Genomic DNA, 19200 nt, shown 5'->3' on the forward strand with positions numbered 1-19200 from the left:
CAATTTACTTTAAACAGACGTATTTTACCCCAAAGAATGCAGGGAGCTGTCATGGACCCTGAACTGGGGCTGGGGGGCTGACCAGACCAAGACAGAGAAGAACTGGGGCTGAGGGTCCTGGAGAAGGTCCTGCTGGAGGGGAATTTCTCTCACCTTGTCTCAGCTACCCACTCGGTCATGTAACACAAGGCATAGAGTCATAGAAACTTCGAGCTGGAAAGGGCTCAAGGGTCATCTAGTCCAACCCCCTGCAATGCGGGAAACTCAACTAAAGCATCCATGGCAGATGGCCGTTCCACCTCTGCTTAAAAACCTCCAAAGAAGGAGAGTCCACTACCTTCTGAGGGAGACCGTTCCACTGCTGAACAGCTTTCACCGTCAGAAAGTTCTTCCTGATGTTTAATCGGAATCTCCTTTCGTGTAACTTGAAGCCATGAGTTCGAATCCTCCCCTCCAGAGCAAGAGAGAACAAGCTTGTTCCCTCTACCATGTGACAGCCCTTTTTGAAGATGGCTATCATATCTCCTCTCAGTCTCCTCTTTTCAAGGCTAAACATACCCAGCTCCTTCAGGGGCTCCTCATAAGGGTTAGTTTCCAGACCCTTGGTCATCTTGGTTTGGAGGCTCGTCGCATTCTTCAGTGGGAGTCAGAGGCATCGTAATACAGGGTCGTTGCTTTCCTTTTTGTGCTTGCAGTTTCGCTGCCTCGAGATCTTCCAGACCCCCCCCCCCCCGAAAAAACAGCGGACCGCTTCCACACGGCTGGGTATCTCCCCCCCAAGGGTCTCCCCCTTGAGGTTTTTTTGGGGTGCAGTGCCTTTGCGACACCCCCAAGCCCCTGTATTACATGGAAAACTCCTCCGGAGTTTTTCCGCACTCCCTGTCTGTTCGTGACGGAAACCGGAAGCCTCGGCTTCCACTTCCATAGCTGTCGGAGGCTGGTTCTGGCTCCCCCACTTTGCCCATCGCTGCGCCTACACCGCCTCTGTAGTTGCCAGAAACCATTCCAGCCCCGCCTCTCCAAAGTGGGCAATTGCCCCACCTGCCCCTGTAACCTCACTTCTCGCAGGGAGGAAACCGCCAGAAGGACCTCAGTTTCCAGGCTAACGATGGGGGTGGAGACACTCCTTCAAGCTATACTGGGCTAAGGCTATTTAGGGCTCTCAAGGTCAGCACCAACACTTTGAATTGTGCTCGGAAATGTACTGGGAGCCAATATAGGTCTTTGAGGACCAGTGTTATATGGTCCCAGTGGCCACTCCCAGTGACCAGTCTAGCTCCCACATTCTGGATTAATTGTACAGTGGTACCTCTGGATGCGAATGGGATCCGTTCCGGAGCCCTGTTCGCATCCTGAATCGAACGCAACCCGCATCTGCGTGTGTGCGGGTTGCGATTTGCCGCTTCCATGCATGCGCGTGACATCTTTTTTAGTGTATGCGCATGTGCGAGCGGCAAAACGCAGAAGTAACGTACTGTGGTGCCCCGCAAGACGAATGCCTCGCAAGAGGAAAACTCGCTAGACGAAAGAGTTTTCCATCTTTTGAGGTGCTTCGCAAGACGAATTTCCCTATGGGCTTGCTTCGCAAGTCTTGCGAGTCTTGCGAGTTTTTTTCCTCCCCACCTTTTTCTAAGCCACTAAGCTGCTAATAGCTGCTTAGCCGCTAAGCCGCTAATAGCGCTAATCCGCTAATAGGGGTGCTTCGCAAGACGAAAAAACCGCAAGACGAAGAGACTCGTGGAACGAATTAATTTCATCTTGCGAGGCACCACTGTATTCCATTACTTTCGGGTCACTGCAGAGCGCAACCTGAAAATGCTCCACCTGAAGCACATTTAAGCCGAAGTATGACTGTAGTTAATTCAAAGGTAGCCCCACATAGAGCGCATTGCAGTAGTCCAAGCATGAGATAACTAGAACATGTACCACTCTGGCAAGACAATCGATGGGCAGGTAGGGTCTTAGCCTGTGTACCAGATGGAGCTGGTAGACAGCTGCCCTGGACACAGAGTTAACCTGCGCCTCCATGGACAGCTGTGAGTCCAGAATGACTCCTAGGCTGCGCACCTGGTCCTTCAGGGGCACAGTGACCCCATTCAGGACCAGGGAGTCCCCACGTCTATCTGCCCCCTGTCTCCCCAAAATAGTACTTCTGTCTTGTTAGGATTCATCCTCAATCTGTTAGGGACAAAACCATTCTTGAAACTGTAGTTTTGGGAGACGAGCAGGAGTCTCCTATAGAGCAGATAAGACCTGAGCAAAAGTGGGCGATATAGCCCAAGGATGACTGAGCATGCTCAATAGCCACAGACTGCTGAGGGTCAGTTGCAAGAGAAATGGAAAACCTGGCAAAGAGCAGAATGTCCTGGCTGGAGGGAATGGATGACCAGAACACTGAGCAGGAAGGGGGTAAAATGCACTGAGATATTTGCTTGCAAATCCCACCAGTGTGTGTGCTTTAAAAAGATATTTATTTTATTATTATTATTTTTTAATTGCACTGAGTGGTGTCATCTGGTCTAGAGTCTCTCAGCGTCATTTCGGCAATCGGCAATGGACCAGAGAGATGGAGGGCGGTGGAGGCGTTTCACAGAGAGTAATCCACTGGCTTTAGTCACTGGAATGACTTTTGAGAGTTGAGAATTGGCAGCGTGTTCGGGATTGAAGGTGGCGGAGGGAGGGAGGGAGGGAGGGAGGGAGGGAGGGAGGGAGGGGGAGGGAAATAGGAGGGGGAAGTTTCTGCCTTGCCAAGCAGCTCAGCTTGGTTTGGATATAGTTATCTTCTACTCCCCAGCTGTGCAGATGATGTTATTATCATCCTCATTATCATTATTGCTGCTATCTTCCCATATATATATAAAAATGTAAGGCTGTCGTCACGCTGTAGTTCGCTTGGCTGTTGTCTGAAGCACCTGCCGCCTCCTTTAAAAGCACTTGACTTGATGAGGGGGTAGGCAAGGGGGCGAGTGAGATGTAAAAGGAGGGGGGGTTAGTCAGGTGTAAATGGTTGGCTGGTGGGGGGGCGGAGGGAGGGTTGGCAAGTGAAATGAGCGGGGGCAGCAGCCCCTAGTGATTATTATGCATTTATATCACACCACACCAGAACTCAGGATGGAGAAATCACTCTATATCCAGCCCATGCTGCTTTGGCTTACACTCATAAATCTTCTCCATCCCATTTACATTATAATCTATTATTCTTATTCTTATTAGCACAAAATGCGCATTCAATGCATTTTATTACAAAAAAGTAGAAAATGCATTTGATACATTATTTTTAGTTGAGAACCACAGCATTCAAAGAAGGGCAGAAGCTGACCCTTATGACAATTTTAAGAATTGGTTCCTGTGTTCGCTTTCTTTCCTTTTCCCTCCTCCTCCCCTTTTCCTTGTGTGTCGTGCCTTTTACATGGTTCAGCCTGAGGGCAGGGTTTAGGTGTTCGTTGTTGTTGTTGTTGTTGTTGTTGTTGTTGTTTTGTAATTGATCTCTGCACCATTCTGGCAACCTCTCTCTTTAATTTTCCTAAGCTGGTGAGTGGGGGGTGGGGAATAAATAAATAAAATGCTTTAAATAAGTAACAAATGAACTGGCAGACAGCTGCATAATGGGAGCAGATGGTCCCTTGGCCTCAAGGCATTTAGGGCTTGAAAGGCCAGGAGCAGGACTTTTAAATGAAACCCACAAACAAATAGACATCCCAGTGCAGATATGTGAAAACCAGAATTATATGTGCTCCCATCGCTGAGCGCATGGCACCCAGGGATGCCTCATTCCAAGAGTCTCACCCTGGTGGCTCTGGGTCCCCATCCATCCTATGCAAACCCTTTCGCCTACCGTAATTGCATTTTTGGGGGGGAGTGGGGATACCTCCTCCCCCCTACCCCTCCCACAGCTCGGTGATTCAAGGTGGCATTTGAGAGGAATGGTTCCCTTTAGCATAGCCGACAGCTAATTTGTGTAAAGTTTAATTACAGCGAGCATTAATTAACTGGCAGTGTGTTGCAGTACTAAAAGGAAGGCCATCTGTTCCCAGAGAAATTGTCACTCTCTCCAGTCTCCGCCTCCCCCCACACCCCGGATTTCAGCCTTAATAATGTCATCGCTGTGGAGGTTCTTACATCGGAGGCAGCATGCAATGAAGTCACTGCAGGAGGGATCCATTCATCAAGGAAGACAAGGAGGGCATAGAAACCACCTTCTCGTGTATCATACAAAGGAGTCTATGGATTGGGTCCAACTATCCCGAGCAGACCCACTAGGTTGCATCAAGGCCAGTTCTACTCAAAGGTAGACCCAGTGGAATGAACGGGCCAAAGTAAAGGCAGTCCATTAAATTCAATGGGTCCTGCTCTGAGCAGTACTTGATGAGACACCACCCATTGAAACCAATGGACCCAGGTCAGTCATAGGGTTTTGCCCAACTAAGTCCTACTCAGAGTAGACCCACTGGAATTAATGGACATGACTAGGGCCACTGATCTCGGCGGGTCTCTTGTAAGTAGAATGTAGCTGGAGAGAAGCCCAGGGAATTCTGCATGAGAAGCAAGCGATCCTTCCCCTAATGATCAAATAAGATTCCAGTCCTTATTGTTCCAAGCAAAAGGTTGATCTTAACAGGAAGCTGCCCCCTGTGTCATGAACTGGCTGGACACAGAGAAGAGGTGGGAGGATCCAGTTGGGGAACCCCAAGGGGAAGAAGGCTCAGAGCCCAGGGAGGGATGGTGGGATGACAATGAGTGGTCAGAGGGAGAAGACTGGGGTGGCAGAAGCTGAAGAGGGAACAGGGCTTAGTGACATAGCTGTCAACCGTCCCTTATTTGGCGGGAAACTCCCTTATCCCAGCGCCATGTCCCGCTGCTGTCCCTTATTGATGATGTCCCTTAAATTTCCCGGGTTTCAAAGGAAGCAGCTCCTCTCCCTCCCTCCCTGCCGGCCAGGGAGGAGGGAGGCTCCAACTGTGTTGCTTGGCTGCGTTGCTCACCCTATAAGGAGTCTAAGAACGACTGGGGGTGGAGCTTGCATGCCTTGTGCCCATCAAATCGGCCGTGTTGCCTGGGGACTCGCCTTTGCTCAGCGCTTCCCAGCGGAGAGGGGACGGTGGTTTTCCTTGCTGCGTCCCCTTTGCCGGGTTGCTGCGCTGTGGGAACCACCACTTGAGGCTTCGTTTGGCTGCTGGCTGGGCTTTCTGCTTCTGGCTCAGAGGGGCTCAGAAGTTGAACATACCTGTGCCTGGAAAATCCCTTATTTTGGCTGCTGATCCCTTATTTTTGAGGCTGCTGGTCCCTTATTTTCAAATCTGTAGGTTGACAGCTATGGCTTAGTGAGCAGGAGGAGTCTGTGGCAGAGAGGAGCCCAGAATCGGAGGCAGAAGCAGAAGAGGAGAGTGGACAAGAAGCAGAGATGAGTCAGGCTAGTGTCACAGCATCCACTATGGAGAAATTAAATTAAAACTTTAGACTGAAGTGTATACCCTGTGGATCTGATCTTAATCTGCAATGTTTTCCAAGTTTGTTTTGATGCCACGTGGATGATTCCATATAAGACTCAACATCTGCACATAGTATTTGTCTCGGAAGAAAACTCTTGATGCTTGGCAATTGTTTTTCGTCTTCAAATTTCAAAGGTTGGTAAAAAAAGAAGAGGGATTCAGAGAACGGGAAACAGAGAAATGGACAGATCATTACACCCCCCTGCAAGTTGTCCTCCTCTTCCATACGACCCAATTCTGCTCTGACTCACCATTTATTTGAAATGAGTCAGCGGCATCCCTCTCTTCCCCCCACCAACCATGCCTGCCCACTCCTTGAGGACATCTCTGGGCATCATCTTTACAGAGAAGGAGCCAGCGCCAGCCTAACTTTGCAAGGATCTGACTGAACAGAGGAGGCGACCCAACTGCCCAACGCTTTTGCGAGCGCTCAACTCTGATGGAGATAAGGAATGGAAGGAAAGGGCTCCAAGGAGAGGACTGGTTTTTGCAGCCTCCCTTTCTGAACAAGTTCCCCGTGCTTTGGGGGAAGAACGCTCACGGATCCAAACGTCGGTGCCTGACAGCTGAACGCAGGGCAAGCCGCAAAGGCTCCTGCGTAATGTCCAGCGGCAGGGAGTTCCAAAGTCTAGGTGCCTGAAGGCGTGGCTCCCTGCGAGTGCGGAATTAATAAATACTGGCAAAAGCATTGTGAAGTTGCACTCGGCTGCTTTCCCCGATTGGCTAGATGGTTTCTCTTTAACAGTGCTCTATCCCTAGAACAATAGGATCCAGAATGCAGCAGTGTGATTGGTCCGCAGGAGCCACCCAATCGAGCTCCAGATGGAAGTGAATCAGCGACCTTATTGGTCTGCAGGAGCAGCCAATCAGGCTTCTGGAGGAGGTGAATCCGCAACCTGATTGGCCTACAGGAGCAGCCCGGAATTAGCCAATCACATGGGGCCCATTGTTTAAATAATGTATACATAGGTAGACGTTTTAGGGAAAGTTTCATTCATTGCTACTATGAGCTGAATAAAGAGCATGAAATTCACACTCAACTCTGAGTATATTTCAAGTCTCAAGGCGGCTAATAATCTCCTTTCCCTTCCTCCCCCACAACAAACACTCTGTGAGGTGAGTGGGGCTGAGAGACTTCAGAGAAGTGTGACTGGCCCAAGGTCACCCAGCAGCTGCATGTGGAGGAGCGGGGAAGTGAACCCAGTTCACCAGATTACGTGTCTACCGCTCTTAACCACTACACCACGCTGGCTCCCAGGTATTGAGTTCATCAATATGGTGTTGAATTAATTAAACTGGGGCAAGCTTGTTTTCTCCTGCTCTGGAGGGTAAGACTTGAACCAATGGCTTCAAGTTACAAGAAAGGAGATTCTGACTCAACATCAGGAAGAACTTTGTGACAGTAAGAGCTGTGCGACATTGGGACAGTCTCCCTCAGGAGGTGGTGGACTCTCCTTCCTTGGAGGCTTTTAAGTAGAGGTTGAATGGCTGTCTGTCATCGAGTCCTTAGTTGAGATTCCTTCCAGCTCTACTATTCTACCCAGTGCTTTTTTTCTGGGGGGACGCAGGGGTACGCATACCCCTAAATATTTTGTGAATATAAGTTTGGCCTCATTGAGGGGTAGTACAGTGGTGCCTCGCAAGATGAAAATAATCCATTCTGCGAGTCTCTTCGTCTAGCAGTTTTTTCGTCTTGCGAAGAATCCCTATTAGCGGCTTAGCGGCTTAGCGGCTATAAGCGGCTTAGTGGCTAAGCGGCTATTAGCGGCTTAGCGGCTTAGGAAAAGGGGGGAAAAGGGGGGAAAGGGGGGAAAATGCGCAAGACTCGCAAGACGTTTTCGTCTTGTGAAGCAAGCCCATAGGGAGATTCGTCTTGCGAAGCGCCTCGAAAAACGGAAAACCCTTTCATCTAGCGGGTTTTTTGCCTTGCGAGGCATTCGTCTTGCAGGGCACCACTGTATTTCAATATGAGTAGGAAAATGAGAGTACCCCTAAACATTTTTTTTAAAGAAAAAAGCACTGATTCTACCCATTCTAAATATTTTTAATTAAGTTTTGAATAAATGCACAGTTAATGCCACTGTTTTGAATTTTATTGGGTTCTTCTTCTTCTTTGGCAATCCCTCGTTGCCAAGTAAGATTGTCTTTTATGAGCACGGTTTTAACAGTGAGTCTGTAAGGGACTGTGGAGGCCAATTCTGGATCCACACATCCTTCCACAGTGGGGACATTGGTTTCTGGGAGGGAGTGGATCCCGGTGAGGGTTTGCCAAGCGTGCCTTCCTCTTAGCACGTTTCTCCCTTGTGTCCTGAGCGTCTTCAAAGCCCACGACACCTTTGGTCAAGGCTGTTCTCCAACTGGAGCGCTCGCAGACCAGTGTTTCCCAGTTGTCGGTGTTTATACTACATTTTTAAAGATTTGCCTTGAGAGAGTCTTTAAACCTCTTTTGTTGACCACCAGCATTATGCTTTCCATTTTTAAGTTGGAATAGAATAGTTGCTTTAGAAGACGATAATCAGGCATCCGCACAATATGTAGCTGATGTTGAAGAACCATTGCTTTGACACTGGTGATCTTTGGTTCTTCCAGTACACTGGCATTAGTTTGCCTGTCTACCAAAGTGATGTATAAAACTTTTTGGAGACACCATTGATGGAATCTTTCAAGGAGTTGGAGATGGCGTTTATAAGTGCTCTGATGGTGTTTCCTGCTTGGCAGGGGGTTGGACTCGATGGCCCTTGTGGTCTCGTCCAACTCTATGATTCTATGATTCTATGATTCTATAAGTGGTCCATGTTTCACAGGCATACAGTAAGGTTGGTAGTTATTAGATGGTCGCGTGAAGCACTATTCTGAATAATGCTTTTTATAGGGTAGGGTGAGGTTATGGAACCAAGGGGGCAGTGGCCCAGAAAAGTTTGGGGACCATTGCTCTAAGCTTTAAAGTACTTCCTTTTTTAAATCATGATGTTTATTAAGTTTTCCATGTTTCATTACATTTCCATATCAAAAATCAAAAATCCACAACGTCAGAAATTGCTGAAATAAAGCATCAACCTCCTTTCCTCCTTCTAACTGACTTCCACACAACTTTACCAATTTCTTCACATTTCTATATCCACTTTGTTACCTTATGTCAATCTTTTAGCATTCACCTCTTATATGTAAATCAGCTCCTTAATTTCCCATTACCAAACATGTCAACTCAAACCTACAAACATTTTCAACTGTTTGCAATTTTCTTTCATATGGAGTATAAATTTGCTCCAGTCCTTTTGAAACAGTTCATCGCGCCGATTCCGGATCTTCCCCGTCAGCTTTGCCAACTCCACGTATTCGACCATCTTTATCTGCCAGGCTTCCAATGTAGGAAGTCCTTGCTGCTTCCGTTTCTGGGCCAGGAGCATTCTTGCAGCCGTTGTGGCATACGTAAACAAATTTACATTTTTCTTTTGAATTTCCTCATCAATTAGCCCCAACAGAAAAGCCTCTGGTTTTTTTTTTAACTGAAATTAGCTTTTCTGCTAATTTCAAAGGGACTGTGTAGCCACTCCAGGAATGTGGCCATGGTGCAGAGACTCTCCCAGCCATCTCTCCAAGTACGCTTCGCTCTGAGGAAGGACCCCTTTCATATCCCTCCCATTACCGTATTTTTTGCTCTATAAGATGCATTTTCCCCTCCTAAAAAGTAAGGGGAAATGTGTGTGCGTCTTATGGAGCAAATGCAGGCTGCTGCAAGGCTAAGCCAGAAGCCAGAACAGCGAGAAGGAGTGCTGTGCAGTGCTCCCTCTAGCTGTTCTAGCTTCTGCGTTAGCGGCATGAAGCCTCTGCAGGGCAGCGGGGAGCCTTCATCCTGCTGCCCTGTGGAGGCTTCGCCCAGCTATCTCTGGCTTTTGCGGGAGGTGGGGGCAGTGGCGTAGCGTGGGGGGTGCGGGGGGGGGCCCGGCCGCACCGGGTGCAACATCTGAGGCGAGTTGCCGCTTGCGCTGCCGCCCAAACGACGCCGCTTGCCCGGAGTCGCCGAAGAGCCTCGGGCGCAGGCTGTAGCAGAGCCCCATGTCTCGTGGAACCGACGAGCTGTGCGCGCGTCCGGGCTGAAGGCGTCCGGCAGGCAGCGGCTCTCAGCGCTCGCCGCGGTCCCCGCGCGTCAGGGCCGCGGAGGGCGCGCCAGGCAGCCCCTCCTCACAGCCCCGCCGCCACTGCCGCTGCTGCAGCTGCTGGGCCATGTTGCATTTTCCTCGCCTCTCTGCCCTCCTCCTCTTCCGGGCAAGCGGCGTCATTTGGGCGGCAGCGCCAGCAGCAACTCGCCTCAGATCACCTGACACGGACCTGCCGCCGCCGCTGTGGCTACCTTACCGTAAATACCCCAGCCCAGGCAGCAGCAAGAAGAAGCTGGCAGCGGCGGCAGGTTAGGGGTTAGGGGCGCAAATTACTTGCCTTGCCCCGGGTTAGGGGGCACAAATTACTTGCCTTGCCCCGGGTGCTGACAACCCACGCTACGCCGCTGGGTGGGGGAAGGGACAGAGCACACCTCCCAGAAAGGCCCCCAAGAGCCGCGCTCCCTTTAAAGAGCGTGCGGCTCATGCAGGAGGTGGGGGGAAAGCCAGTAGGCTTGCTTTTGCTGAAGCCAGGAGGGCAAGAGGGATTGGTGCGCACAGATCCTGCTTGCACTCCTGGCTTCAGGGATAGCCCCGCAAAGCCTCCTGAACGAAGAGGGAGGAGTGCTTTAGCGCTTTGGCTTCCTAGCGAAAACCCAGTTGTGGATGGAGCTCTAGAAAGGCTGGAAGGCAGAGCTTTGCATTACTTGTGTTTGTGAATATGGGGAGGGGAGAGGATATTAGCTCCAGCCACTGTCCCCACCGCTGAGATAACTAGGGACGCCACGAAACAAACTGCTTTTAATTAGAGCAGGTGCACATTGCCAAAGACACCCAAGAGAAACAGCAGCCGCTTTCATCCAGGGAGGCCTTCGGAACGAGAAAACAATCTATTGAGCTGTTGTGGTTGTTTGCTAGGGATTTTATTTTGTTTCCATTCTAACGAGAGACCGCCTAACTTGCACCAATATGCGCGCTATCCTTCGGAATCTGCACTTTCCTGAATTTCATTGTTAGAGACTTCAGATTCTGTAAATTCAGAATCTAGACCAGAATGGAAAAATCCAGGCAGCAATATTTTTATTGACTTTGGTTTATTTGTCAGACAAGCAAAGCAAAGTGGGTACATTCAGGAAAAATGAGAGAATGCCCCCGAACACCAGGGGCAGACAACTTTTATACCTTTTGGCAAAAGCACAGTTCAGCCCTTGACCCAGCCCTCAAACATTCCCCTTTATGCATATTAATTGAAACTCAACCAATTAAAGAATTGATGGTGGCCCTTCGGTTCCAGGCTGCATTATCCGCAAGGTGGTGCTGTAAGCTTATAAACCTCTTGACCTACATACCCTTCCTAGTAAAGCCGCATTGACCATCTGTTAGACTTGTGGCGAGCTACCTTCTCCTGTTGCTCATTTGTGGTGGGCTACATCTTCCTGTTGTTCGCTCTATTCTCGGTCTGTTTACTGGAATTGGGTCAGCAGCTAGAGCAGGTGTGAAGTGCTCAGACCACATTTGCTGCATTTGCAAAGAATGCTTTTGCAAACAGAAGAGAGATAGCTTTTAGCTTTTAGCTTGCTCCTTATAAAATGGCTTCAGTCTGGCTCTCCAAAGTGGACCTCTGGTCTCCACTCCTTCATTCCCCCCTTTCCATCACGAAAATGCTGACCAATTCCGGTTCATCATTTTCGTTTTGATGGATCAATAGGTACCACATCATAGAGAGCCAGATGGGAAAAGTTGGCATGGGAGGCCAGGGGACTCTTTCCCGCTTTGGCCAATGCCAGCAAAAATACATGAACATCCAAAGAAAGAGGGCAGTACATACCACTCCTACCCACCAACCTCAATATTTCCATAGTTCCTCCCACCAATACTCGGGGTCATTCCTAATATTCTTTTACTGCTGAAGGGCCCACTGATATTCATATTCAATTATTTGCTGGGCCTCAGGGGTGACTCTCCACCTTATTTCGGAAGCTCCCACCACTTGGATCAACTTCCCAACTATTCCCGGTGGGTGGAGACCCCTGTGGTCTCCTGGGAGAGTACTATATCCAAAAGGGGCTTCTTCTTCCACGTAAATGATGTTGCACCCACAAGAATATATCCACCCCTGCAATGGCCTGACACACACGGAGTGACTATATCAAGGGGTTCTGGTCCCAATACCAAAAGTCCTAGTGGTGCCTCTAAATTTGCTGGAGAGCAAGTCTCTACGCTGGGGATGCTGCCCTCGGGCACCCCTCCCATCCAATTCTTCTGGAACTAGGTGCCCTGTCTGTCTACTGGGTGGCAACTCTTATGCAGCCACAAGAATACCCTGCCACATTCAAGGGTATTAGGTGTGGAGTTACCAGGCCCAGTAGTTCAGGCAGTATTCTGGGATTTTGGGAGACTCGAGCCACCACAATAATCAGAGGTGGGACTGCAGAATTTACAGGCACCTGTTCAGCAATTTTAATGTGCACCTGATTCAGACACCCTCCCATGCAACACCTGGAGTAAGATTTGGGCCTGGTTTATCAAATGGGGTTGGTACAGTGGTACCCCGCAAGACGAACCAGTCATAGCAGAGGTCAGCAGGCCAATAGGGTTGGTATGGCTCGGTAGGGTCAGGGCAATAAGACATAGAGCAAATCAATACAGAAAATAAGAGAGAAAAGATAAAGTCTTTGTGACTGTCCTTGTGATGAGTAGTCGCAGGATCTCGTTGCCCGTGGCTCAACGCATTCCCGGTAGCGTCAAACACAAGGTGATGATCAGCTTCAGAGGGTCAGCAGGATTTCAGACGCAAGTCCAGACACGTGTGATGTACCCAGGGGATCACCTCGGCTACTTTCACTGCAGTTGGGGATGAGGGGGTCGCCAGACGCTGTCACCCAGAGGAACTGGTGAACCGGCTCAGCGAGACTGCCGCGGGACTGCACGATGTACGCTCGAGGGAATACCTGGAAAGGAAGCAAACACACACACGACAAACAAAGGGATTGCACTTGTCCTTGGGTGATGTGATTTTTTCATCTGCCCCAAACTGGCGGGGATGTCTCAAAAGCTCAAAGGGTGATCTCAGTCTCTTGGTTGGTGCACAGGACACAGTTTTGGGATGTAGCAGCAGTTAGTTATAGCAACAGTTAGTTGTAGCAGCAGTTAGTTGAGATAGGTTGGTGATGTAGAGTATTCTTCCAAGGTGTGCTTTAGCAGCTGGGCTTCCCAAATGGGTGGATTCGTGGTAATTCTTCACAATCACGCTGGCCAGATGCTGGGGCACCAAAAACACGGCTGTCTGGTCCTTCCTGGAGCGTTGCTCCTTCTTGGCTTGCCCTCTGCTGTTCATCAAGGGTGTAACGCTGTTCCACATCATCTGGAGTGAGTTCTGGGATTATTCTTTTGGCATAGCAGGCATTTCCTGGAAATCTGGGCTGCCAGTTGATAAAGGTTGGCTATATAGACATACTTCTCCAGCTGCTTGGTTGTGGCATCTGGCCTCATGTGGGTGGACTCATAGTATCTGGTTTGTTAGCAGTGCTTAAGATCGCTTCTGGGACCACTGCTCCAATAACTGAGGCTGGGACTGGTTCCCGGGCTGCTTCCTTGGCCACTCTGTCTGCCAATCGATTTCCTCTGGCCACTTCTCTTGGTCCAGTCTTGTGTCCATAATCTCAATGCAATCGTGCGTCTGCTCCTCACCTTCTCCTACCGGCAACAGGGTAGCTGGGTTGAGGGCGGTGGTGACCACTGGTGGAGGTTTCAGAGCTGCCTCACAAGCTGCATTATCTGCTTTCCGGTCGCCTCTAGTGACCATGTTCCGACCTTTGCCATGGCCTTTGCAGTGCATCACATCAATCTCTTTGGGGGCCCATACAGCTTCTAGTAACGTCTCAACTTCTGGACCGTATTTCAGAGCTTTCCCGGCTCTTTCCATAGGGCGCCATGCGCATGCAGGGTTAAGAAGGCATATTTAGAATCAGTATAGATGTTAGCCTTGCATCCAGCTGCCAATTGCATGGCAATGCCTTTCGCTGTTGGACTTCACCTCAAAGGACAAATAACTCTTGGAGACTTTGGCCTCCTCAGAACTCTTGGAATGGCTTGCCTGGCCTGCACCCCCACTTTTGGGTGCTCTATTGCCTGAGGAACAGCTTGCCACTGCCTTTTCAGCCTTTCTCCAACACACAGTCCATCACACAGATGCATTGAACCATAGAAACAACTTCCCAAAGCAACCTCAGCCCCCTCTGGGCTTGGTACTCAGCCCCCTCTGGGCTTGGTACTCTTTCTGGGCATCCTCTAGGCCCTCTGGGCTTTCTGGGCGTCCCACAGACCCTTCTGGGCTTCCAGGTCCCTCTGGTCTGGCTTCTACTGCAGCCTGACATGCCGTCTTCACTGCTTGCCACACAACCCAGGCCTGCTCAAGAGCATCAACCACGTCTGCTTCACAAGCCTCCACTGCGCCTGTAAACTTCTTAATGGGCTGGGCAAAGCCTGTTTCAGCCTGTGTACTTTCCCATAGCTGCTTTTCTGCCAGTCAGTAATACATGCATTTTGACCAGACTTCCCAATTGGCTCCATGCAGCCTTTTACAGGGGTAATTCTTATGGCCTTGCTGTTGCTGAGCAGGCATCTTCCTCCCCCTTGGCTGCGGGTCTCTGAATGGCTACGGCGGACCCCTCAGGTCCCTGGGCTGTGAGCCATTGCCGTGCCTAACACTGCTGCCTTTTCTTTCCTCCACTGCTTTTTTTCCCTCTTCTCAGTCTCTCCTCTTTGTTTAAACACCTTCTGGGCGATGGCCATGAGCTGAGATCTGGACATGTCCTGGAACCCAGGCTGTTTTGGATTTTGGTTCTAATGTCCTTTGCACATTGTCCTATGATAGGTACTTAGAGCATTGCGATTGTCCACATTATTTGGGTCCCACTGTGGGTTGGTTAAGGGATATCGTTGAGGCCACTCTGCCTCCTGAACCTGCTGTTCTTTTAGGTGTTCTAGAGCCTGTGTATTAATTCTCCTCCTTTCCTCTGAAGTAAAGAGAGTGTTCAGCAATTGCTGACAGTCTGTCCAGGTAGGCTCATGTGCTGCAAATATGGAGGACAGCAAGTCCACCATTGCCTGGGGCTTCTCAGCAAACGCAGGACTGTGGGTCTTCCAATTCATCAAATCAATGGTGGTGAGGGGGACATATTGAAGGGTGAATGTCCTAGGCTGTGGTGGCGGGGCAGGTGGGGCAAGGACATTTTGACCACCGTCTTGACCTGCCGGACGTGCAGGGGGTGGAGGTGGTGGATTGTCAAAAACCACGCGAAGGGGGGGCAGGACTGCTGTCCCTGCCTCTACACTGGACGTGGGCTGATTGGATCTGCACTGTTTTAGGTACTTTCAAAAGGCTTTTTCTCGACCCCTGTAATAAGCGTCTGCAGCATCTCGATACATAGTGGTCGAACTTCTGTATTTGCTCATCTTTTTCCTCAATTCTTTAAGACTGGGGTATAATTCATCCAGGACCTGGTCACTGGGCTCTGCCTTGTGTACTTCTGGGCTGGCTGGCAGCCCCCCCTTTCCTGCTTTGGCTCCTGGGGCCGCATATCGGGGCAGCGGTGGAGCTTTGAGGATATGGGGCTGTCCCTGTCCTCCCAAGGGGCCACCACGGCACTTTTGCCTCGGATCCCTGGTAAATGGGCTTCTTGAGGCGTTTTCCTGCCTGTGCTCCTTTAATTTCATTGATCAGTCTTATATTTCTTCAGCCAGGGGGGTGGGGGGGTTCTCTATTATCACGTAAACCTCTAGAACTTCATCCATGTTCACAAACTCATCCAAGTTAAATGGAGAAAGTTCTTCCTCTTTTTTTTTTTAGTTTTATGCAGTTTTTTTTTTTTTTAAACTTCTAGTAGCTCTGCCAGCAGACACCTGACCTTGGCTGCTCACACCCTGTGGTCAGCTTCAGGTGTCCGGCTTGCTTCTTCATCTGTTCCCTCATCCTTTTTCTGTGGCAACTAACTTGTCAACTGTGGTGGCCACAAAGATGCAGGTCTTCTCTTGAGGCTCCTCTGCCTAAGCCTCAAACCAGGGGTCTGTTACAGTGTTCTCTGAGACACACCTGAGCTCTGAGCCATCCAGCTGGTGCCTGATTAAGAACACCAATTAAATTGTCCTCCCTGTCTCAACTGTAACTGCTATAGGTCTGAAAGCATTTCGTATTTCCTAGCCATAGATCACCTGTCACTGGTCATCAGAGAAGCTAGGGGGCTGCTGGTGGTTTCCCTGATGTGTTCCAAACTGCCGCTGGTCACAGAGGTACCCAGCTCTTCCCTAACTAAGTTCTGGGATTTAGGTTGGCCTCCCTGGTCAAGCTGTAGTTACTATAGGGATCAAAACTATTGGAGGTCTGCAAGGCTCATGTGCTTCCCAGTTCAGTAATGGGCTTTGGAGAAACTAGGAGGCTTGCCTTACTACCAAAGCCACAGCTCAGCAGAGAATTCTCCAGCTTTGCCTGGCTGAACTCTTGCCTTCATTGAGGTCCAGAGATCTGAAAGCTTTGTATGCACTCTAGTTCTATATACTAACTTGGATAGCCTAAGGGATCTCTGGAGCGATCCCCTCCATCGCTCCCAGAGCTGCATCTGAGTCTGAAACTCTTCTCTAACTAGATCCTCAGCCTCAAAAGATACCCCTTGTTGCCCTGTCCCAGTTAGGGCCCCTATGTTTCTTCCCAGTTCACACAGAGTGCGCAATCGTTCTGGCGTCATCACAACGCCATAGTCTCCGCTGAATCCTTTCTTGAAATTGTTCAGCATGTACTGTAGGGGAGTTATTGGACCTTTCGAGCCACCCCCTCCCATATTTAATATGGTCCTTGTGCAGCGTCCCCAAACACCAAACACACACACATGCAGTTCCCAATTTTCCTTGCCCAGTCGAGCTCGCGCTGCTGGGAAACGAAGTACTTATTGGTTCTACCCCAGGGGAATACCCTGGGGTTACACACACACATGCACCAAGTGCCTCTTTCACTGGACGCTGTACCACACACTAGCCTCCCGGTTCCCCCCCTTTTTCCTTTCTGCCTTCCTTATACCTTTAAATCCTTAAGCGTGGGTGGTTTTCAGGGGCCAACTCTACCCTTACTGCCACCAAGCACGCTGGACAGGTGATCAGTCTGTCCCTTCTCCTTAGCCAAGGAGGTTTCCTATGTCCTCAGGGCCCTTTGCCCATGTACTCACCCCAGCCGGCTGGTCTCTGCCCTGTTCTCCCAACCTCGGTCCTTCAATCCGTTGTCTCCTCTCACAGGATCCAGCAGAAGGGTCAAATTGGCTTCGCCCTCCTCCGAAGAAAAACCTCGGTGGCGCCAGGAGTAAGCGGCCTATTGGCTCTTCCTCTGCGCCCTGCCTAGAAAAGGACAAGGGAGCTGCCTTCTGGTCTTTTTGAGGACTTAAGGTCCTTGATCCGAGTCACCTGTGGCACCAGAAATGTTAGAGACTTCAGATTCTGTAAATTCAGAATCTAGACCAGAATGGAAAAATCCAGGCAGCAATATTTTTATTGACTTTGGTTTATTTGTCAGACAAGCAAAGCAAAGTGGGTACATTCAGGAAAAATGAGAGAATGCCCCCGAACACCAGGGGCAGACAACTTTTATACCTTTTGGCAAAAGCACAGTTCAGCCCTTGACCCAGCCCTCAAACATTCCCCTTTATGCATATTAATTGAAACTCAACCAATTAAAGAATTGATGGTGGCCCTTCGGTTCCAGGCTGCATTATCCGCAAGGTGGTGCTGTAAGCTTATAAACCTCTTGACCTACATACCCTTCCTAGTAAAGCCGCATTGACCATCTGTTAGACTTGTGGCGAGCTACCTTCTCCTGTTGCTCATTTGTGGTGGGCTACATCTTCCTGTTGTTCGCTCTATTCTCGGTCTGTTTACTGGAATTGGGTCAGCAGCTAGAGCAGGTGTGAAGTGCTCAGACCACATTTGCTGCATTTGCAAAGAATGCTTTTGCAAACAGAAGAGAGATAGCTTTTAGCTTTTAGCTTGCTCCTTATAAAATGGCTTCAGTCTGGCTCTCCAAAGTGGACCTCTGGTCTCCACTCCTTCATCATGATGCCAAGTAATGTATACAGAAATGCACAGGCATGGGGGGGGGGGTTGCTTGCACAAATCTGTATGTTAGTCAAAGGCATGCAAAATGTATCTTTGCACAGATATGGTGATGAAATACCACGAGGATTTGGGTTTTAAAGCAAAGGTGCAGAATTGTGGGAAATTGAATAACAGAGTCATTGAGTTGGAAGAGAGGGGGTCCAGTCCCCTGCAAAACAGGAACCACAGCTTCAAAATCCCTGACAGCTGGACCTGCAAACCTCTGTTTAAAAAGCTCCAAGAAAGGAGAGTTTGCCACCTTCCAAGGAGTCCTTTCCACTGCCAAATCCTTGCTGATGTTTTGTTGGAATCGCCTTTCTTGCAACTTGAATCCATAGGTTTGGGTCCTCGCCTCTGGAGCAGCGGGGGGGGGGGGGAACCAGCTTTCTCCATGAAAGAGCCCTTCTGATCTTGGAAAACAACAACAACAACAACAACAACAACAACAACAACAACAACAACAACAACAACAAATTTATTATTATTTATACCCCGCTCATCTGGCTGGGTTTCCCCAGCCACTCTGGGTGGCTTCCAACAGAATGTTAAAATACAATAACCCATTAAACATTAAAAGCTTCCCTAAACAGGGCTGGCTTCATGTGTCTTCTAAAAGTCTGGTAGTTGTTTTTCTCTTTGACATCTGGTGGGAGGGCGTTCCACAGGGCGGGTGCCACCACTGAGAAGGCCCTCTGCCTGGTTCCCTGTAACCTCACTTCTCTCAGGGAGGGAACTGCCAAAAGGCCCTCGGAGCTGGACCTCAGTGTCTGGGCGAACGATGGGGTGGAGACGCTCCTTCAGGTATACTGGGCTGAGGCCATTTAGGTCCTTAAAGGTCAGCACCAACACTTTGAATTGTGCTTGGAAACGTACTGGGAGCCAATGTAGGTCTTTCAAGACCAGTGTTATATGGTCTCGGCGGCCGCTCCCAGTCACCAGTCTAGCTGCCGCGTTCTGGATTAGTTGTAGTTTCCGGGTCAGCTTCAAAGGTAGCCCCACGTACAGCGCATTGCAGTAGTCCAAGCGGGAGATAACTAGAGCATGCACTGCTCTGGCGAGACAGTCTGAGGACAGGTAGGATCTCATCCTGCGTACCAGATGGAGCTGATAAACAGCGATGGCTCTCTGGCCCATTGGGGCAAAGAAAAGAAAAAAGATTGCCACCCCTGCTTTAAAAAAGAGTCAAACCTTTTACATTTCCTGCTAGAATCGGTTGCCAATTGCTCTCATGGTTGCCCCTTCCTGATGGGACGAAGCCTGTCAAATTTCAGGAAGAGAGGTGATTCCAAGTGGATGCTTTTGTTTTGTTTTTTAAAAGATATTTATTAAGATTTTATATAATAGGACAAACATACAACAAAGAAAAAATACATCAAAAAGAAAAAATACATCACAAAAAACAGAAAAAGACAATAAAAACATAAACAAGAGAAAATCCAATTTTTAACTTATTATCTATATAACCTTCTTTCTTGACT

General features: G+C 49.3%; 1 long non-coding RNA gene across 1 annotated transcript in view; it reads right to left on the minus strand.

Annotated features, from left to right (window-relative positions):
• Positions 1-4825: 4825 nt before the first annotated feature.
• LOC309333116 overlaps positions 4826-19200 on the minus strand; it is a 185890-nt gene continuing 171515 nt past the window's right edge. The window contains exon 2 of the long non-coding RNA XR_014152396.1: positions 4826-5317. This is a non-coding gene — a long non-coding RNA (uncharacterized lncRNA). The remainder of the gene's footprint in view (positions 5318-19200) is intronic.

Source organism: Podarcis erhardii, assembly GCF_964252035.2.
Source record: "Podarcis erhardii genome assembly, chromosome: 18".
NCBI classification, from domain to species: Eukaryota; Metazoa; Chordata; class Lepidosauria; order Squamata; family Lacertidae; genus Podarcis; species Podarcis erhardii.